General features: G+C 39.3%; 1 non-coding gene across 1 annotated transcript; it reads right to left on the reverse strand.

Annotated features, from left to right (window-relative positions):
• Positions 1-217: 217 nt before the first annotated feature.
• Positions 218-324, reverse strand: LOC146929016 (small nucleolar RNA R71). Its single transcript, XR_015009082.1, has one exon. It is a non-coding gene; the product is annotated as a small nucleolar RNA R71 (small nucleolar RNA).
• Positions 325-8,628: the final 8,304 nt, after the last annotated feature.

The following is an 8,628-nucleotide window of genomic DNA, read 5'->3' on the forward strand; positions in this document are numbered from 1 at the left end:
CCCCACTGAGGATCCCAATCTTCACATCTCTGTTTTCCTACGAATTAGTGGAACCATGAAGGAGAACCAAGAAGCCGTAAGACTTCATCTCTTTCCCTTTTCCTTAAGGGATAGAGCTAGCGCTTGGTTCCATTCCCTCGAAGTCGGTTCCATTACTTCATGGGATCAGATGAGGCAAGCATTCCTTGCCCGTTTCTTTCCACCATCTAAAACCGCTAAACTTAGAGACCAAATCACGCGGTTCAACCAAAAAGATGGGGAATCTCTCTATGAGGCGTGGGAGCGTTTCAAAGAAATGCTAAGACTTTGTCCCCACCATGGCCTAGAGAAGTGGCTTATAATCCACACTTTTTATAATGGCTTGTCTTATACCACTAAGATGTCTGTTGATGCAGCTGCAGGTGGAGCACTTATGAACAAGAACTACACGGAGGCATATGCCTTGATTGAAGACATGGCTCAAAATCATTACAAATGGACCGACGAGAGAGCCATCACTAGTTCTTCATCCTCCAAAAAGGAGGCAGGTATACACGAAGTCTCTAACTATGACCACCTTGCTTCTAAAATTGATACACTAACTGAAAAACTTGAAAAACTCAATGTTAGTGCTATCAATTCTGCTTCTACTCCTTCTTGTGAAATATGTGGTATAACTGGTCATGCTGGTGTTGATTGCCAACTAGGTAGTGCTATTAACGGTGTTGAGCAAATGAATTATGCTCAATACAACCAAGGGATGAGACAAAATCAAAATTTTTATAAAAACCAAAATCCCTATGGACAAGTAGCACCACCCGGTTATGCAAACAACCAAAGATTCACTCAGAAATCCAATTTGGAAATTTTATTGGAAAATTCTATTGCCAACCAAAACAAACAACTTCAAGAACTTAAAAACCAAACTGGATTTCTGAATGATTCTCTTTCCAAGCTCAATACCAAGGTTGATTCTATTGCTACTCACTCTAAAATGCTTGAAACTCAAATCGCTCAAATAGCCCAACAAGTGGCTACCTCTTCCCAAACACCGGGAGTCTTTCCTGGTCAAACCGAAGCCAATCCCAAAGCCCAAGTTAATGTCATATCTTTTGGGGGTAGTAAGTTAGGCGAAACTTTTGCTAAGGTTAAAAACATTGGGAAAGAAAATGTCAAGCCCTTAGGTGATAAAGTTGTGATAGAAGAAGCAAAACCACTTGAAGAAAACAAAACTCCATCCCCCTTAATTCCTGAAAAGCTTAAACTAGGGGGTAAGTTTGAAAAATTTGTTAACATACTTAGGAAAATTTGCATTAAACTTCCCTTTGTTGAAGCTTTGTGTAGCATGCCTCTATATGCCAAGTTTTTAAAGGAAATTTTTTCAAAGAAAAGGGCTATAGAGCATAATGAGACAATAACCTTGGCTAAGGAAACTAGTGCAATCATCCAAGAAGCACCCCCTAAGCTTAGAGATCCAGGTAGCTTTGCCATACCGTGTGAAATTGGGAATGAAACCATAAACAAAGCCTTATGTGACTTAGGAGCTAGTGTTAGTTTGCTGCCTTTGTCTCTTCTTAAAAGGATAGGGATAGGAGAGTTGAAACCTACCGAAATGGAATTAAAGTTAGCTGATCGTTCTACCATGAAACTTGTAGGATTTGTCGAGGACATACCTGTTAAGATAGAGGGGATATACATCCCCACTGATTTTGTAGTCGTTGACATTGAAGAGGACGATGACGTCCCTATAATCCTAGGTAGACCTTTCCTCGCAACTGCAGGATCTCTCATTGATGTTAAACTTGGTAGGATAGTCTTTCAAGTGAGTGATCAAATGGTAGGATACGAGTTGGAAAATGTTATGAAGGGTCCCGCTCTTTACTCTTGTTGCATGCTTAACGATCATGTTGTGAAAGAACGTTTTATAGCGTCATCTACACAATATGATATCTTTGATCCATTCTAAGGACTCTTTCTAACCGTCAAGCTAATGACATTAAAAGAGCGCTTCGTGGGAGGCAACCCACGAATTTTCTTTGTTTTAAGATGTTTTGTAGGTAATTGTCCAAGTTGATTCGAAAAAACTGAAAAATTTTGAAGCCCTCAGGTCCAGAAGGCTGGCACGGCCCGTGCTGAGGATGGCATGGCCGTGCCATGGTTTGTGAATAAAAGTTGAAGTCCAAGGTCAGAATGTTGGCACGGCCCGTGCCAAAGGGTGGCACGGCCGTACCCGACTTCTAGCATCCTATATACCAATTTTTCTTCTTCTTCTCCATTCATTCTCAAACCACAAACTTCTTTCATCTTCTAACCCTCTCTCTAAACCTCCATAACTCTTAAACTCCAAACCTTCATAACTTCATCAAAACCCAACCAAATCACTCAATTCTTTCACCAATCAATCACAAATCTCATCCAAAACAAAACCCTCCCATCAAAAACATCTTTCACCCATTCAAACACATAATTTACCAAACCCTTATCTCCATTAACCCTAACCCAAAAACCACCAAACCTTCACCAATCTTCACATCTAAAACCATAAACCTCACTTAAACATCAACCCCAATCCAAAACCAACCCTTTCTACTCAAATTCTCATCAAAACCCTAACCTTCACCAAAACCCCAAAGTCAAACCAAGGTCAAAGGTCTAATGGCTTCACGAAGGAGTGGCAAGGAACCGGCAACATCTTCCGGAGGACCACCGTCAAAGAAAAGAGCACCGGCAAAGAATCATGGCATCACCTTCAAGGATAACAACCAAAAAGAAAGGTATAAAATCCTTATCTCTAAACCTTTGCATCCTTGTAGGTACCCTCATCCTCATACTATGACTACTTTAGGGATTAGGGACAATGCTTTTGAATTGCTGAATAGATTAGGATGGGGTGAGCTACTTAGTCCTATGAGGGGGTATGAAAATTTTACTTATGAGTTTTTAAGTTCTATCCAATTCATGAAAGATAAGTTGAATTTAGATGACCCCGATTATAGAGTCTCCGTCCGGCTTTTGAATATTGATTACAAGATGTCCCTTGAAAACTTTTGCAATGAAATGGGCTTCGCAAATGCGGGGTTCATCCATGACTCTTGGAATCAAGCTCTAAAGCTGGACGACTATAACCCTGCTAGCTTTTGGACACGCATCACCGGTAGAAACCAATATGTTCCACGATCCAACAAGGCTAGTAACATACACAACCCAGTTCTTAGGTACCTTCAGAGAGTAATGGCTTGTACCATTTGGGGTAGGAAAGAAGTAGGAACATGTAGGACGGATGAAATCTTTATGCTTTGGGCAATGCTTACTAATAATCCCGTGAATACTTGTTTTTACATACTTGACTACCTCGCATCAATAGGAACTAAGCCTAATCTTGTAGCTGACATAGTGGTGGGGGGTGTTATTACGTTCATTGCTAGGAAGTTTGGAGTGAGCGAGGAGGAAGGGATAAATGAAATTCAGGGCAATAATAGGCTTAACATAGAGACATTAATCTCTATGAAATTCATTACACATCATCCACCCATGCAATATGCCCTTAAGCTCAATGTGCCTATTCTATTTTTGCTTCCTAACCCATCTCGTACTAACACCGAGGTGGAGGAGAATTGGTTGCATGTTGATAATGAACAGGTACATGAGCAACATGACGCAGGAGAAGGTGCTAACTTGCACCCTGAGGAGGAACACCATGACCATGATGCCGAAGAGCTCAATGATGATGAAAGATGGGCATGGATGCGAACCGAGATAGAGAGGATAAGCACCGAGCAACAAAGGCAAGGTGAAGAACTTTTGGGGCTGAGAAATGATGCCCAAAGGGGCAACCGCTTGTCGGAAGAAAACAATGAAATGCTCCAAAGGATGATGCACCAATTCAATCTCCAAGGTCCTCCTTATGGACCTCAATGAGAACATGTGAGCTTTCCTCTTCCTCTCTTCCCTTTCCTCTTCCTCTTCTCCTCTCTCTCTTCACTCTTCCTACTACTCTTCTTCTACTCCATCTTCTTCTTCTTCTCTTTTAATTTCTTTTTCTTTGAATCATTGAGGACAATGCTTCCCCTAAGTGTGGGGGGGGGGGGGGGGGGGGGCTAATAGAGTGTCTAGAGTCGTAGTGTTCCCAAACTCCCTTGAACTTTATCCTTTTGTTTTGTTTTTATAGCAAGAGGCATGACTAGTAGCTTGTTTTTAATGTAAAAAAATGGCATGAAAATTTTTGTTTTGTCTCTTTCTTAAAGGTTGCCTCTTGTACATGAAAGTAGTTTCTTGTGTTTCTTATGTTCTTGCTATACCCATGTCATGTTTTATTGTGAAAATCTCCAATGAGAAAAGCACCCGGTTGCAATCCTTGAGTAAATGTATGAATAGGTATTTTAAGGAACACGTTCTATCTTTAGTGTTAACTTAGACCCTTTAAAGTATTAAGAGTAAAAGTAGTATAAGTTTGTGTGGGAAAATTGATCAAATTGTTCTTAATTGTTATATTCTTATTAATTTGTTGATGTTAAATGGGGCGGGAGAATGGCACCAACATATGGGGGAAAGGACAATTACATCCTAACTTCCTAATTGTGGTGGTGACTCCTTAATTTGAACTTAAAGTGAAACAAATTCATCAATGCTAGGGGGAAAGGACAATTACATCCAAAAAGACTTCCTACGCGGAGATGAAACAAATAAATAATTTTGCAGCACTGCTTAGGGTGATTTTGAATCTAGGGGGAAAGGACAATTACATCCGAGAAGACTTCCTACGAGGATAGATAGCCCCTAAGCATCTGCAGCCCCCTTGTGCTTAATTGTTAAATTAATTCAATCTTAACTTAAATTCCCATCACTCTTATATGAAATGAAGAAAGGACTTTTCTCGGTTACTTTAGCATTAAGGATAGAACCTATTCCTCATAATATCTGTCTTATACAGGAGCAAGAAAAGGGTTGGACTGCACACACACACTCACTTAAGACTTGATGTTGGGTAGAATAGGTTCATGAGAAGTGTTTGAAGTTGTAATTAGTGTACTTGAAGCAAAGCCTTTCTTTTGAGACATTTGTTCTTAATATTGCCATAATCAAATCTTTTGTTGCTGCTATGTCTGTTGCCTTTTGCTTGAGGACAAGCAAAGATTCAAGTGTGGGGGAGTTTGATGAGTTATAGATAGTCTTATTTATTGCCTTATTTAGTTTAGTTTTATTTTAGATTTGATTTTATTTTATTTCATTTTATTTTAGTTTAGAATATTTTACTTCAAATTATGTTTTATTTTATTTTAGGAATAAATATATGGTGAAAGGTGCCTTGGAGCAAAAGAAAGAGGACTGGAACAAATACAGCGCAAGAATACGAAGATACGGGACAAAAATATGTCCCCCCAAAGTCAGAAGCTTGGCACGGCCCGTGCCAACATGTGGCACGGCCGTGCCCGTCTCCAGGACCTGTTTTGCTGCTTTTCTTCAAGCCCAAGTTACCCTGTTGCAGCTTTACCGTTTTATCCTTTTAGTTGCTTAGTTTCTAAGTCAGATGTAAAGCTATAAATAGAGTAGCTCTCCACCATAAACAATCATGCTTTACTTTGTTTATTTCAATTGTTATTTTAATAAAAGTCTTTATTTTCCCTTTTACTTTCTTTGCAATTTACTTTACTGTTATTTTCTCTCTTCTTCCCCCATGTCTACGATGAACATGAGTGAGTAGACTTCTTCGTTTTGGGATTATTGGGGAGTCTAATGACTCAATCCTAAACAAAACATGTCTAAACCCTAATTTCTATGTAACCCTAATTTCTAATCTAGATTCACCGTCTTAACGTGGATTAACAATTATCAAACTGTGGAAGCGAAAGCGGAGGGTTTGATAATCATTAATCCATCATCCCAAACATCAATTCATAAAGCGAGAGCGGAGTCTTGATGTTGGAACAAGTGAATCTAGACAATAGTTGCAAAACAGTGAAATAATCTTTGCAACTATTGAGACAAAGAGTAGTTTCAATCCTCTATGCATCTTCTAGTAATCATGTCAGTGAAATAGGCTTGGTTGCTAGAAGTAAACTCTCACCGGACTTTCATCGGAAAGGTGAGGGGCTAAGGGGAACCGGTCTTTAGAAATTAGTGTGTAACTCATGAAATTAGATGTTTAGGTTTTGTCTAGTGAAGGATTAGTCATTATGATAAACCAATGATCCTAAAGCCCTTTATTATTATTGTTTTTACCTTCAGAAATCAAACTCTCTTTCATTAACTTTCTCTCCTCTAATCATTCACTAAAAGTTAATTAAGTTGAACAACTCCCTAGCGGAACGATAACTCTACTTACTACTATTACTTCGATAGGCCGTGCACTTGCGGTTTGGCCCTATCACCTAAGCCGCCCTTTCGGGTTTTCAACTTAGCGAGCTTTTTATTTGCATTTTCTTTTACTTTCATTCTATTTTTTCATTCTTGCCATTGACCACAGTTTGTCCTGGTGAGATTGTATGTTCATATTGCATGTTGAGATGGATGTTGATGCATGTTTCACGTGTTCATAAGTTCAAAGATAGTGCATGTTTGTTGTTTGCATAAAAAGATTTTTTTTTTGAAAAAAGATTTTTTTGAAATTTTGCTTTAAGTATTAGCATCACAAATAGAAGAAATTTTGCAAGTAGAAGAAGTGAGAGTTCCAAATAAATGGGCACAGGCTCAAATGGATGTAGAAGAGTGGTAACCGGCCGAGGGTGCAGCTCCACAGATCTAAAAAGTTTGGAAGATGGTAATCATATTTGAAAGGATACATTGAACACAATAACATTGTTCTCACTGGCAACTTTGAATTCCTTTGTTCGAACGCTTGAATGGTAGACACTCCTGGATTGCAGATGCTTTGAAACACAGATGTTTTGGAGTTGTAAGTACGTTGAACTGGAGATGCTTTGAATTTACAGATACATTGAACCACAGAGACTTTGCATTGGAGATGTCTTGAATTTGATACGCCTTGCATAGCAGAGACTTTATATTAGAGGTATTCCGAACTGGAGTCCTCTGATAGATGACATTTTGAATTGGGGTCCTTTGATAGCTGAGATGCCCCAAGTGAGTCGTGACTGACTGATACAGTTACTTGTCTTTTCGTTTCAATCTCATTTTTGCATGAACCGCCCTTTTGGGTTTTCGGCTCATCGAGACGCTCATTCTTGCCTGAGTTGCATATAATCTCAGCGAGCTTTTTACATTCATTTTTTGTCCCTAATTTTTGCCTGGATCGCCCTTGCGGGTTTTCGATCCACCGGGAAGCGCATTTTTGCCTAGGCCGCCCTTTCGGGTTTTCGACCTACCACGCTGTTCTTTTCATATATCTAGACAAAGTATTTCTTAACTGCATCAGTGTTCACAGGATGAGGAAGTTCAACATCATTCATGATTGTAACAGTCATTGCACCACTGGAGAAAAACATCTTGACAATACATGGGCCTTCATAGCTCAGCATCCACTTGCCCCTGGAGTGGGCTTGAAAATATAAGACCATACTTGAACATGAGATCTCTTTCTTGAAAAGCACCGAGATGGACTTTCTTGAAAGTTTGATCCATCCTCCTCTTGATATAATTGACCATGGCACAAAGCATTAACATTCGAATTTAGCAGATCGCATTTGTTGGAGCATCATTTAAACATAGACTTGCCTTCCATGAGAATTTTCATTGACATGATCATGACTTCCCCTAGGAGTACTGATTTCATTCCATATACCAGAGATAAAAGGATTGCCTCAGGTGAATCTTGTCAGACCCGATGCAGTTGCTTTGTCATAAATCCTTAATTTTTGCATAGGTCGCCCTTGCGGGTCTTCGATCTATCAGGATAAACTTTTTGTGTCTCTAATTTTTGCATGGAGTGCTTTAGTCCATCGAGACGCTCTTTTTTGCCCAAGCCACCTTTTAGGTGTGTGACTTGTTGAGCTTTTTGAATTTTTTCCCTTTTTCTCTCTTTTTTTTTTTGACAAAGCGTTCATTGACTGCATTGGGGTTCATAGACATGCGAGCTCACTATCATCGTCTGTAATTAGGCGTCCTTTTGCTCTTATTGATGTGTATTGAAGTACGATATCCATGCCAGGCTAGTGGTAGCTCCTTGAATTAGTTTTTGTAAACAAATGCCCCTGCGGGACAATCTTCTTGATGCTCATATTTGTAGCTCAGATGACTAGAATGCCCCAGTGGGCGAGAGATCTCATTGGAAAATTTCTCATCTCCAGCTCTTTCAGCTTCGAACATAGGAACTCAAAGTCGAGAGAGAGCACAATGTTACGGTGTTCAACGGGTTTATCAATGCATGCTTTGATTTTGAATAGAAATTATGATTATGCAGGTATTCAGAAATGATCAAAGTGAAGTAAAAAAAAAATTACGGTTTTTTGGTATTACCATTCTTTCCAAAGAAAGCACAAAGTAAAAAAAAAACAAAGCCGCGATAGAAACGACTTTTTATTAATGATGCAAACACATGAAGCAAAGTGCCCTAAATAAGTTCACTTTCGTCCTCGGGCGAGACGAAAGGGTTTTTTTTATTTTTGAAAAACAGCAAACAAACACAATTATCAAACAAACAACCAGTAGAAAACATCAACAAAATATCTCAGTTGCGGCTGAATATCCCATGTA

This window comes from Medicago sativa, chromosome 4 (genome assembly GCF_051527215.1).
Source record: "Medicago sativa cultivar Bolivia chromosome 4, Bolivia_mono, whole genome shotgun sequence".
Taxonomy (NCBI): Eukaryota; Viridiplantae; Streptophyta; class Magnoliopsida; order Fabales; family Fabaceae; genus Medicago; species Medicago sativa.